General features: G+C 42.7%; 1 protein-coding gene across 2 annotated transcripts in view; it reads left to right on the forward strand.

Annotated features, from left to right (window-relative positions):
* The first annotated feature begins 2,271 nt into the window (after positions 1-2,271).
* The window catches only part of MYRIP (myosin VIIA and Rab interacting protein), a 239,194-nt gene continuing 229,302 nt past the window's right edge, over positions 2,272-12,163 (forward strand). For both annotated transcript variants that reach the window (XM_054817522.1, XM_054817526.1), the window contains exon 1: positions 2,272-2,612. The gene's annotated coding sequence lies outside the window, so the exon portion shown is untranslated. The remainder of the gene's footprint in view (positions 2,613-12,163) is intronic.

Here is a 12,163-nt window from a genome sequence, read left to right on the forward strand (position 1 = left end):
CTCCATACGGAGGTTATTGTCACTCTCTTGTGAATGTAAGGAGGACTAGGAATTTCAGAGCTATAGGAAGTGAGATAAATATACTACAGGGCATTCCCCTTTCCCTGATGACCACCCCACTGTTGCTGGTACCCCTTGCACCCCTCGGTGCCCTGCTCCCTTCTGCAATCACCAGGGACTGGGTGGGAAGGGGGCCAGGCATGTCTCACTCATGGGGCAAAAATTCCCGTGCTACCACTTGCATCTCATCTTTGGCTGCAGAGGTTTTCTTCCTTAGACTTCTGTTTATTCTGCATCCTTATTTAGATACTTATTTTAATTATTCAATGGCTGTGTCATATGTGATTCCAGAGAAAGCCTGGCATATCTCAGCTTCACCCATCTATGCCTTATGATTTTGCCTATAAGGGTGAAAAAGAGATTTTAGTCTGTTTTTATTTTTTTTTATATTTTTTTTTTACTGTGAATGGCATCCATCAGAAAATACATGCTATAGATGCAAAGAGAAGTTGATTTCTTTTGAAGACACCAAAACCAGTAGACGAAGACAAATAGGACATCCAGCAGGTAAGGGATGCTGCCAAATAGAGAAGTCCAGCATACTATCCATAAGGCCATTAGAATATTTCTTCACTGGTGCATTGTTCTTTTCTTTCCCCTCTTCTTAGTTGCACTGTCAGTGGTTAATGGCTGGTTTAAGTGTGCCATAAGTTAATACCTTCCCCGTGGAGTACTGTTGCAGAGTAAAAACGTACTGATTACTGTGCTGGTGTGGAACAAAAGAGCCTCGAGTCCAATGTTTTGTCTCCAGTGGAGAAGAATGTGAAATATTACAGAGAAAGGTATAAACTCTCCATGTACCTAACTGCACAATGTTGAGGCAAGGGCAAAACATTACTCTTGAACTCAACTTAATATTAGCTTATTAGCTTGAGTGTGAGGAGCAGGAGCACAGTTTTACCTGTTTGATCTCACAGTTGTGTAATCATAAGTATTACAGCTAATTGATATTGATGGCTGATCTTAAAACGTGTTCTTCTTTCAGGGATTCAGCTAGAAGCATAAGGTTGGAGAGGGATTTCTACCCAGATATTTTTTTCAATTATTAAAAAATGCTTGTTGCGTGTTATCGATTAGTCTTCGAATACAGGCAAAGAGGGACCTTTACTTTTAGTCAGTTCCAGATTTGTTGCCATGTCACATTGCTCTTGAAAAAATGTTGCTGTTGAAAATGACTGGTTCTTTTTCTTGTTTTTATTTAAAGAAGTAACAAGTTTCTTCTGTTTGGGAAATACCCAGACATGTATTTACCTATAGGTGTGTTTGGGAAAAACAAAATAATATCTGATGCAGAATACTTCCTAAAGTGGTTTTCTTTTTTTGCATCCACTTTTGAAATGAATGTGGTGTCTACCTCACAGTGCGGCACCCATTTTACTAACATAGACAAGCATAGGTTAGCATAGAAGTAAATGTTTAATAAACTAGTTTATTTGTAATACCACAAAATTAACGTAAACAAAAATATTCTCCTAGAAAATATTTTCCTTGAAAACATGCCCAGATTTATTGAATACATCTGTCTTAACAAAGCACTTCAACTGAGATCAAATAAAACCGTACCTTGCAGTGAACAGCTGCAGCTATTTTAAACCGAAGTTAAACAAGCATGAAAAAACGGGGATGAAAAATAACACCATGGGGAAAGTAATTAGCCCAATCCAGTACAATCTGCAGTGATACAGGACATAAAAAAAGCACAGCCAAATTACAGCGGTGACTCACTGACGATTTCAATGACTGACCAGACCACACCTTCGCTATGATTCCCCGGTGTGCTGTATCCACAGGGATGTAATTCTCGTCCGTTTGCATTTCCCCTTCGGAAGACACCCCCGCACCCGCCCTGCAGCCACAGCAAGGCACAGACAAGCCTTGTCTCCGCTGCACCGGGCCAGCTGGCCTTGGGGCGGCGGACGGGCCGCCAGCGTTCCCCCGTGTGACAGCAGCGGGCGGCCCCGAGGCACACGCCGGAGTTGCGGGAGCCCCGTTATTGCCTGTCGGGGGGCCCGGCCCGGAGCACCACACGCCGGTTTAGGGACGAACACCCCCCCACCGGGTGCACGGCTGGGGGAGGCCGGGGGGAGACCAAGGGAGCGCGCGCCCCCGCTTCTTTCCCGGCGCGCGTGCCGGCGCCATCCCGCGTACCGCCCCTCCCCCCCCCCCGCCCTTCGCCCGGCCCCTCCTCGCCGATTGGCCGGCGGTGCCCGGGCAGGTGCCGGTGCGTGGCGGGAGCTGCCGCCGCCGGCACCGCAGCAGCACTCGGTGGTGCGTCCGGCGGGGAGGGGAGACGAGGCGGCGGCAGCAGCAGACAGAGACTGCGACGACGGGCTCTCGGCGTGTGCCGGCCAGTGCAGAGCGGGAGCGGGGCACCTGTGCCTGGCGGCTCCGCGCAGGTGTCCGGCCGGGGGCCGGCGCGGGGTGGCCGCGGCTCCCTCCCTGCATGAGTGACGGGGCGCAGCCGTCGCCGCCGGTGGCTCTGCCCGTACCCCGAGCGCGGGGAAGTTACTGCCCGCCTGCCATCTTGCTGCAGCCCTCGTGTTTGGCCGAGGGTGAGTACAGCCGGGGGCGCAGCCGCCGCTCCCCCGCGGGCTGGGGCAGAGGCTTGGGGCGGGGGGTCACCCGCAGCACCGCCGCGGAGCCGGCCGGCGCCGTGAGGGGGCCCTGCGGCAGGGCCGCGGCTGTGGGGCCGCCCGCCGCAGCGCCCCGTCGGGAGGCGGCCGGGGCTCGGCCCGCGCCGAGTCCCCCCGAGCGCCCGGCTCATGAGGGGCCGCGCGCGGCGGGCGGGTCCCGCGGCCGTTGGCGGCTGTGAGGGACCGTCGCCCTGCGCGGCGTTCGGGGCGCGGCGGGCCGCTCCTCCGCGGCGGCTCCGTGTGCCTGGGGTGGAGCGTGTGGGGGGGGCACGACGGCGCGGTATTAGGCTTCTTTTAATTACTGGCCAGATGTCTGAGTAGCTTCGTAGTGTTCTGCTGACAGCGTGGTTATTAAAGCGCCGTCACTGCAGTGCTGCTACTATTATTAATATTGTTATTATTACTGTTATCGTTGTGTTTAACTCTTGATCAGCTTCCTTGCGAGCACGGGTGGGGTGGGGGTCCTGCACGGCGCTGCCTCTGCCCCCTTTCCGACGGAGCATCCCGCCGCTCCGCACTTGTAATTTATGCTTCAGACAGAAGCAGCGTGTGTTTTCTTAGTATCAAGGTCAGTTTATCGTAACTGCTGAGGAAAATACCATATGGCAAGGGCTGACTTTTCTTAGGGAATCTAATTAAGCAGGGCCGTGTGTTGTGCTGGGGTTTGTGTTGTGTTTTAGGCGAACGTAACCAAATTAGATCGCAAAATGCCTTAAAGTGAGCGTGCGTCCCTCCTCATGCACGTTTGCAGGGATGTTAACTGTATCTAGCAATCTATTTTGACAAATGGTGGGGTTTGCCTTCTCTCTACCATGTTACTATTTCCTGCATGTCTGAAAATGTGGGTAGCTGTCTTGTCATGGAGCCTGGAGTTTGTCAGAATAGGCACAGCAAGGATTTTGGAAATAAAGGATTTTACTCATTCCTCTGACAACCCTTTTCTGGAAGGCTAGAGAGCAAAAGGAGGGAAAGATAATATAGTTCTCATATTACCAGACAGCTTTCTGACTTTGAGGGAACTGTCATGAAGCTGGACAGGTTTTTATAGTTACTTATTAATGGTGATAGCAGCTCGCTGTGAACTGCATTGAGACCACTGACTCTGTCCCTGCAGTTAAGTGTGAAACAGTGTTTGCTGCTCGCTTCTAGCTTGAGATAGTGAACAGAGCTGTGTAAAAAGCAGAATATGCTGTATCTTGTATGTAAACCCTCAGGCTACTGCCTTACCCATCATTACTCAGGTACCAGATTGTATCAGAGCATATTTAGTGATGCCTTATGCCCAGGCGTGCAAAAATGTACTCGGCGATTCTGTAGCCTTCCTATGGAATTTGTCAGATAACTTATTACAATGCAGATAGCAGTTGCAAACAGGAGTATAATTTCCAACAGCTGTGGTACTTTAATTGCCAGTGAGAACTCCCAGAAGTCAATTCCACCCCAGCAGCCCCCACATAGATGAGAGATGCTTAAAGAGGAGCACTGCCCCCTGTGACAGGACTTGCGTCTTGAACCTGCTGCTGATTCAAGTAACACGATATTGCCCTTTCAGACAGGTTAATGCTTTTTAATGGGCTGTCTTCATCTGAACCAGTGCTGTCTAGGAGTGATAAAAGATCACGAAAGTGAAGCTAAAACTTTTGTTTATTTTTATGAGTTGTTTTCCTGCTTCCACCCTGACCTGATGAATACAGATGAGTGCGTTGACAATTGATTCCTAAACTAGGCTTTTGGATTATGTAGGGTGTACCTGAGTGTATGAACACAGTAAGAATTCACCTTTCTCACTTAATAGTTGCAGTAAACAGAACACTTGAAGAACTTGTACTTAAACAAAGAAAAAAAAATCCCTAAACTATGCATGGGTGATGCTGAAGAAAAGCTGTATATACCAAATGCACTATTGTTCATAAACAGTACATCTGTATGAAAATGTGACTCCTTTATATTGCTGCCAACATCAATATGCCCTGTTGTTATCGGACTGGAAACTGCTGCTTTGGTGGTGTAAACCACCTTAACTTGCCCTTGGAAAGTTGGACAAGTTGAAAGAAACTAGTTGAATATAGTTCCATGAAAACCACAGGGCCAATTTCAATTTTTCTCTTTGAGAAAACACATTCATTTGTTTGAGCAGACTAATCCAGCCTTCCCATGGGGTTCTTTATTCGCCTTCCTTTTGAGCCCAGGTAGGTTATTTACTAGATAGATTCTTAGAGGAAATAAAGGCTTTTGGCTTACCTGCAGACCACTGACAGCCAGAAAATAAACCAGCCCCAAGTTTCTTATATTCAGAGGTTTATAGCAGCTTACTTTCAAAAGAAGCTTATTGGACTTAAGGGAAGGGGAAGATAACTGCTGTATTTCGGTGTAGAGCAAAGCACACCATACTGTTGCTCAGATTACCAAGGAAACTTGGCCTTTATGGCATAAACAGGGAATTTTGTAGAAGGGCTAAATACAGTGTAATTTGATACGATTTCAAGCCATGGTCTGGTTTTATGTATCTTTTTGTGAGATTGGGCCAAGATGCCTATCTCCAAACTTTATGTGAATTTACAGAGACCCAAGAGGAAGACCCCTTATCATACCAGTATGCCAGCTGTATATCTGTCATTCATATGGTAAAAATGGGTAATTATGACCTGCTTGCTATTGAACTTTCAGTTGAAATGTGTTATCCTCTTTTTTTTTTAAACAATGCTTATATAAAAATGCCAAGCTGTGTTTTTTAAAACCGCATTTTCAGAAAATAAACATCATGTTAGTTATTCTGTGTCCTGAAAATAAATAAATAAAGCACCATATAATAGAAAGCAGTTTAAATAATCACCTAGCAACTTTAGCATAGATGAACAGAGTATAAAGATTGTGGTAGCTTGACTGCTCAAAAGCTAATATCAGCATTATTGCAATAATGACAAATTTTTAGATCTTATGGATACTATTCTGGGAATAGGAACATATTAAATTTCCAGGCCAATATGCATTAAATTTCAACAGCAGAGCAATTCTTGATTTTATTTAAGAATGTTATACTAACAAAAACCTTTATCTTGCAAAATTTTACTGACCCATTAGTCCCTGAGTTGGGTAAAGGAAACAAGACCTCTTGTTATTTCCTATTACCTATATGCTTTATATACCTATTGATCAATGGATGATCATAAAAGAAAAACTTATATTGGTGTTTGGTATTCAGATTATTGCAGTTATTACTATCTACTGGTTGTTTTAAGATATAAAGCATTACCATAGGAAATGAATTTTGTATTCTTAAGGCAAAGTACACCTCCAAATAAAATATCACCTATTGAAGTGGAGGAGCTAACCACTGCGGAGATTAATCTTGAAGATGAGGCACTTTTGATGGCATTGTCTCAAGTTGACTCATGGTAATCAATTAAGCAGTCTTCTGAGTTTTGCTGGCGCTGGCTGGCAGGCGGGAATGGAACTCTAGCCTGTCCTACGGCTGAGGACCCAAGCTCAAGTTCTGCTGTGCAGCAGTTCCAAAAATCTTCTTTTTCTGGACTTTTCCTTGCAACATAGGCTGCTTATTGATGGAGAACAATAAACGGATAAGTGACTTAATGCAGCTATAGTTTCTGGATCAAGTCTGTTTAAAGGGTGCTGAGGTAATTTGCTGTAGAAAATAAGATGTAGTCTTTTCCTGTGATAGCAATCTGAAGTGTAGAGCCTTGTTCAAAGGCTATTAAAGTCCATGGCATTCCCGTTGTCTTTAATGAGTCTTGAAGCCAGGCAACAGCCTGAAATCTTTGGGTTTTTTTAATAACAAAACAATGCCTTCCCCAACACCCTCCACCTGCCTTCATGCAGAATAATATGCGGCTCTGCTGTTGTAAACCAACTTTCTGTTCTTGGAGGATGACAGTACATAATCTGTTGTTTTCCTTCTGGAAAGGAAAGAAAGCAAAACATGTTTACAACTCAAGGAGTAAATTTTCTGTTCTGCTTTTGTGATGAGCAGTTTTATCTCTTCTGAAACTAATATGAGAAGAGCTTCTTTGCTTATTAGGTATTACTTCTGATACAGAAGGTCATTTTAATGTGGTTTTCTTCTGTCCCTTTTGAGGCTGTGTGATCGGGATGTTGTGTCACAGGGCAATCCAACTAGAAAAGTGCTGGTTTGTGCCATAATCATTAATTACTATAGCATGGGTGTTCAGCATATGATTTAAGTGCTGTTGACAGATAGAGCTAACACCGTCCTGAAATACCTCGAGTTGCAGAGTGTACCTATTTTTTCTTGCCTTTGTTAGTCTTGCAAGAGGTTGATTCCTTTTTTTCCCTTTACGAAAACTGATCCCTCTGCCCCTCAGTGATCATCACTGCAAGCACAAAAGTCACAGATTGATTCCCAAATGAGAAGAAAATAGTTCACCTCTAGAGGAAGATCAGCCTGATTATTCCCCCACACCCCTTCTCTTCTAACATTTCATGGTGAGGCTTCATATTCTTTCTCCAAGGTAGTATCACAGGGCAAAAAGAGGGGAATCAACGGATGAAATACTGTAGACTCGGGTTCCACATATGATTAAGTGAACTGCGCTTCCTCCATGGAAATAAGTCGTCTCTGTAGTTGTGGTAGGTGGAGAATATGTAAGATTGTGCTTTCAGTTGGGGCAGGGGGAAGTTGGTGTCAATGTTGTATCAAGGTCCAAAAAGGTTATTATGATGGATACTGGGAGTCTAAAAATTGGGAGAAGCTAATGTAGAGGACTAGAAACAGGAATTTTCTTGATAAAGCTGATGTTGTTCATGTCAGCTTATCAAAGGAGCATGCTATTTCAGTGTGCTGGTAACATTACTTCAGTCTTCAAGAGTGGGCCCTGATAAAGGCAACTTCTTTAGGGGAAAAAAAAGTTAATAAGGTACAGAGGAGTCATAGCTAGTTCCTAAAGATGGTGGCTTAACTTGATTAAGTTGATCAAATAATAGTTTCTGTGGGACTCAAAAAGGTGTCTGTGCAGGCTGGATGATCCTCTAAACATGTAAGAGGATGAACTGCTTTGGTTTCCTAGTTTGGTTTCTGAAACTAAAGGAGCTGTGAGGCTGCTCCAGTTTGGATCCAAGTATAAGTGAACCAGCAGTCAAAACCTGACAGTGAAATTGGCCTTTGAACTCCAGAAAGTGCCTGACTCTGTCTTGTGCTTGAGTGTAAATGTTCCTTGTTTGTATAAACTTGGGATCCAGAACTTCAGGTTTGTGTTTACTGGCCAGGGCTCAGATTCTCTCCAGGTTCTGCAGTGTCAATAAAAGCAAAAGTAGCCAAGCTTGGGTCCAAAGCAGAGCCTCCTACAGTGTAGAGTAGGTCCCAGTGTCAACAAACCAATCCATTAACTCCCCCACCTGATAGATTAACCCAGCTCCTAATTTGGTGTTCAGAGGCTTTCTACAGCTCTGGCATGATTTCCACAGCTCTGGCTCTATTTTACTCTTGTTTTATGTCACTTAACAGATGTTTATCTAAACAATTTGAAGACAACCTGCTTCTGAAACCCTTTTTTTCATGGATGGGGCATAAGTCATGTGTCAACCAACTACAGCTGATTGCTAAGTCTCAGTGAAATGGGACATGTGGCTTTGCAGATGTCACTCTTTACTATTGTATCTCTTATGATTCTTGCTTGTTCTAGCATAAATCAGGGTTAGAAGCACTTTGCAGGTGTCAGAGTGAACGCAGAAGGCAGAGTCTTATGACATTATTTTTGTTTTTTACTTTGTTCATTTACTTGCTAATCTGTAAAATTCAGTAATTTGCAGTGGGATTTCCTGTCAGTGGTTTGAATTAGCAGTGATTTACTGTATTAAATTTGTTTTCACATCTGGCAGCACTACAGAATACTGCCTCATTGTGGCAACTGCTGTTAGAAGCATTTTCTTACTTCTAAAAATAGAATTTCTGTCTTTGTCCTAGTCCTGCAGAAAGATTCTCTCAGTCAAAGGTTAATTCTTGGATCAAACTTAAGGATATGCTGATGAATGATACTTAGTAAGAGAGATGCAGGATATCAATTAGTGCAACGTATGTTGTGGGGGAAACAACGCATTTTATTGTGTAGGATATTTTAAGAATGCCTGTGGTCTGTTTGCACATTGGTTGAATTTTATGTTATGGATGTTTTGGTAGCAGTCGAGCAATCCACTTAACTGTTTACTTTTGTAGTTCACATGGGTTGATGACAATGAGGCTTTCAGGATGACAATATCATGAGATTCTTAATTTATCATAACCCTTTTGCAAAATTAAATTTATATGCAGTTGTAAAATGTGTAGTGCTTCCAGAGCCGTTTGGAGTTTTACAAAAGCTTCACCTTTTCTCTTGGTGTTTTCTTCCCCAGATTAAAGGTATGAATAACTCGGATGAGAAGCCTTACCACCATTTTACGCAGTAGCAATGCTTTGGCATCTTGAACCTGCAAGAGTTATCTTGGTGGACCTGTATTTTCTTGGTTAGTTGTTTGAATTTTCTGTAGGGTGTTCCTTTATAGCTGTTCTTACAGAAAGCGACTGCTGTGGTACTGGGGAAGGCATTTAACTTTAAAACACATGCTGCTCCACAGCTTTCAAGGTAGTGGACCTTCTGTATCATTCAGTTTCTTCAAGCTGTATAGAGAATGTGATGTTGGCATCTGAAATAGGGATCTGCACAGGAATATTCTGAGTTGTGTTCTCTTATATACTCTTCCACAAAGAGGGAGTTAAATATTTGAGCCTTCCCAGGCTTAACATGACGTTGAACCTGAGCCTCTTTCTGGGTGCATGTATTAGACTGTTACACAGATAAAGTGAATGCTCCCTTCTCTGTCTGCCTCTTAAAATGAGATAGAAACCGCCATCGATTCTTTGAAGGAACAGAGAAGGATTTGCTGTTTCTTTCATCTCCCTTCAATCTGTGTAGCTTATTTGAGGGCAATTGATTGTGAAATGCTGAGACTGACAGGTGTCTCAGGAGAATGATGTGGCATGTGTAGTGCAACACAGGTGGGTGAATGTATTTTTGCAGTCCTGAGCTAATGCTGAGGAGAGAGGTAGGAATACAAATGAGCTTTTTTTGTTTAGTATTTTCTTCATGCTGGCTCAAGCTTAGAAAGTACAGTGTGAAGACTGACCTGCTACGTGTGTTCTGGTTTGGGTTTTGATGGGAAGGTGGAGGAAGGGATGTGACTCTGTCCAGTGTGTTCTCTCTGTGCAGGGAGCCTGGGTGTACATAGCAGTAAGCTCTGAGCCCCACTTTGCAAGTTGGGCATCCAAAGCGAAGCCCTTGCAGCCTTATGCTCGCAGACGTGCAAATGTCTGATTGTGTTGGGCTCTTTGGGATCAGTTGCATGCCCTAAGCGCATATGCTGCCTTTCTCCCTGACCTGTGATGATTCACCTTGGGGTGTTGACAGTCCGTTACAGTAATGAGCTGCATTTTATGCTTTAGATTGAAGGCACGTGGAAAAGAGGCCAATCATCCAAGAGACAGTTGTGTGTCAGTGCATTGCTGCTCTGATTTTGTCTTTCTCTCCAAACTGTCCTCCTCGTTTCAGGAAGAGTAACAGTCTGTCTCACGCAGTCAGGATACTGTCAGACCCACCATCTTGAGTATGCATTCTTCCATAAGTCAGTCACTACTAAACAGAGAAAATAGAGCTGAAAGTGATTTGCCAAAATTCAGCATAAACAATGGAAAATGAGACTGAAGTAAAATGAGAGGATACAGTAACTAGAAAGCCAAGGGCAATGAAATACATGCTAACAGTATATGCTGGATGACCTATGATCTTTAGCAGCTGTAGGGCCAAATTCTGGATGAGCCTTTCCTCTAGGAGTTCAGTGTTACCAGTGAGAAGATTATTCTGGTCAATGCATTTGGTTTACATATCGCAGTTTGAATTCCCACTGGGATTTATACTTGTGTATCAGTTGTAGGCCTGATGCATAGGTATAAGATGGTCATGATTTATTATTAAGATTCTCTTTTTAATATGACTTTTTTTTAATCTGTCAAACTTAGATGACAGAAATTAAGTCCTCCAATGTAATCTTTAGTCTTTTCTGTAAAAATAAGTTTTTTGCTATTTAAAGAAAATAGCTTCTGTTTTTTTAGAAATAGTTTAATATGCTGTGTTCTGCTTCTGGAAGAGTGCCATCCCTAGGTGAGAGGTGCCATTATTTTTTTCCATAAATTGTGGCTTTAGTGGCGCTTTTCTACTTCTCTGTTTCATATTTAGTACTTAAAAGAATGTAAAATCTAGAAGCAAGAAGATTGTGAAACTCCTGTTTATTTCCTAAATAGATTAAAATTTAAAACCAGATAGCACTATCCTTTGACCTTTAAGATTTACGATTTCCTCCATTATAGTATGTCTAGACAAGTAGTACTTGTAGACAAGAAGTACACACAGTTATTGTAATAACTTGCTTTAATAAGGAACATTTCTCCCAGAAGGAAGTGAATGAATTTCATGGTTCTTTTAAAAACCTGCTGCTTCACTCCCCCCCACCTCATAGTGAAATAAATCTAATTTTGCTCAGGAACTTACAAGCTGTTTGGTTTTCTAAACAAATCTCACATAAAATTAGTACAAGGCTGAAAAGAAGACAATTTTCTGCTTTGGTTATAGACCAGGAAATATGTGCAGTAAATCTCAGTTAAAATCAGTGTGGGTACAAAGAGTAACATCCTCTTTGAGATCTTTGTCTTGCATCTAATTTAAAATGTGGCATACCAGATACAAGTCCTCATGCTGAAGTCAGTTGGGCTGTGCTTAATTTTTCATCCAAAGAGGTGGCTTTGTATTTTCAAAAAGTATGTTTTCCCTCTTGTTATCTTGGGACACTGGTTTATTTCCAGTGAAAAGGGAAGAATATCCTCAGTGGTGTTTACTGCAGCTTCTAGACTTTCTTGCAGTTTAAAAAAGATTGAGAAATTTGTGACCAATGTTAATTATGCCTCATTTTAGACTTAATGATGTGCTAGCTGTAGCAGACATGACTTTGGACAGTAATGTTCTTTAAATGTTTTCTTTTGGCTAAAGTCTGTTTTGTTCAAGCATGTTAGCATAATTCAAAACCCAGGAATCCCCTTTACACTTTCAACACTCAGACCTTATTTTTGTCACCAAATAAAGCGTGTGACATATAATTTATATATGATATATATTGTTACATTTACATTAAAAATTTAGCATAATGACCTTGTGCTGGCAATGTGATCACTTCTTTTGGATTTTCATTAAACAAAACTTTTTTTAAAATATGAGATGTGGTGAAGGAGCTCTGCTGTAGACAAAGCACTTGTCTTCCTTTTTGGCTTAGAAAGATGAGTATCTTGTTGTATGATTTAAAGGGCAAAATGTTCACCAATAAGATTATACAAGGAATTTCTCAAGGTACTAGAAGACTTCTGCAGAAGTTGGTCAAATGCCAAACTGTAATGACAAGACAAATCGAGCAGCTTT

The sequence above is a fragment of the Grus americana genome, chromosome 2, assembly GCF_028858705.1.
Source record: "Grus americana isolate bGruAme1 chromosome 2, bGruAme1.mat, whole genome shotgun sequence".
Taxonomy (NCBI): domain Eukaryota; kingdom Metazoa; phylum Chordata; class Aves; order Gruiformes; family Gruidae; genus Grus; species Grus americana.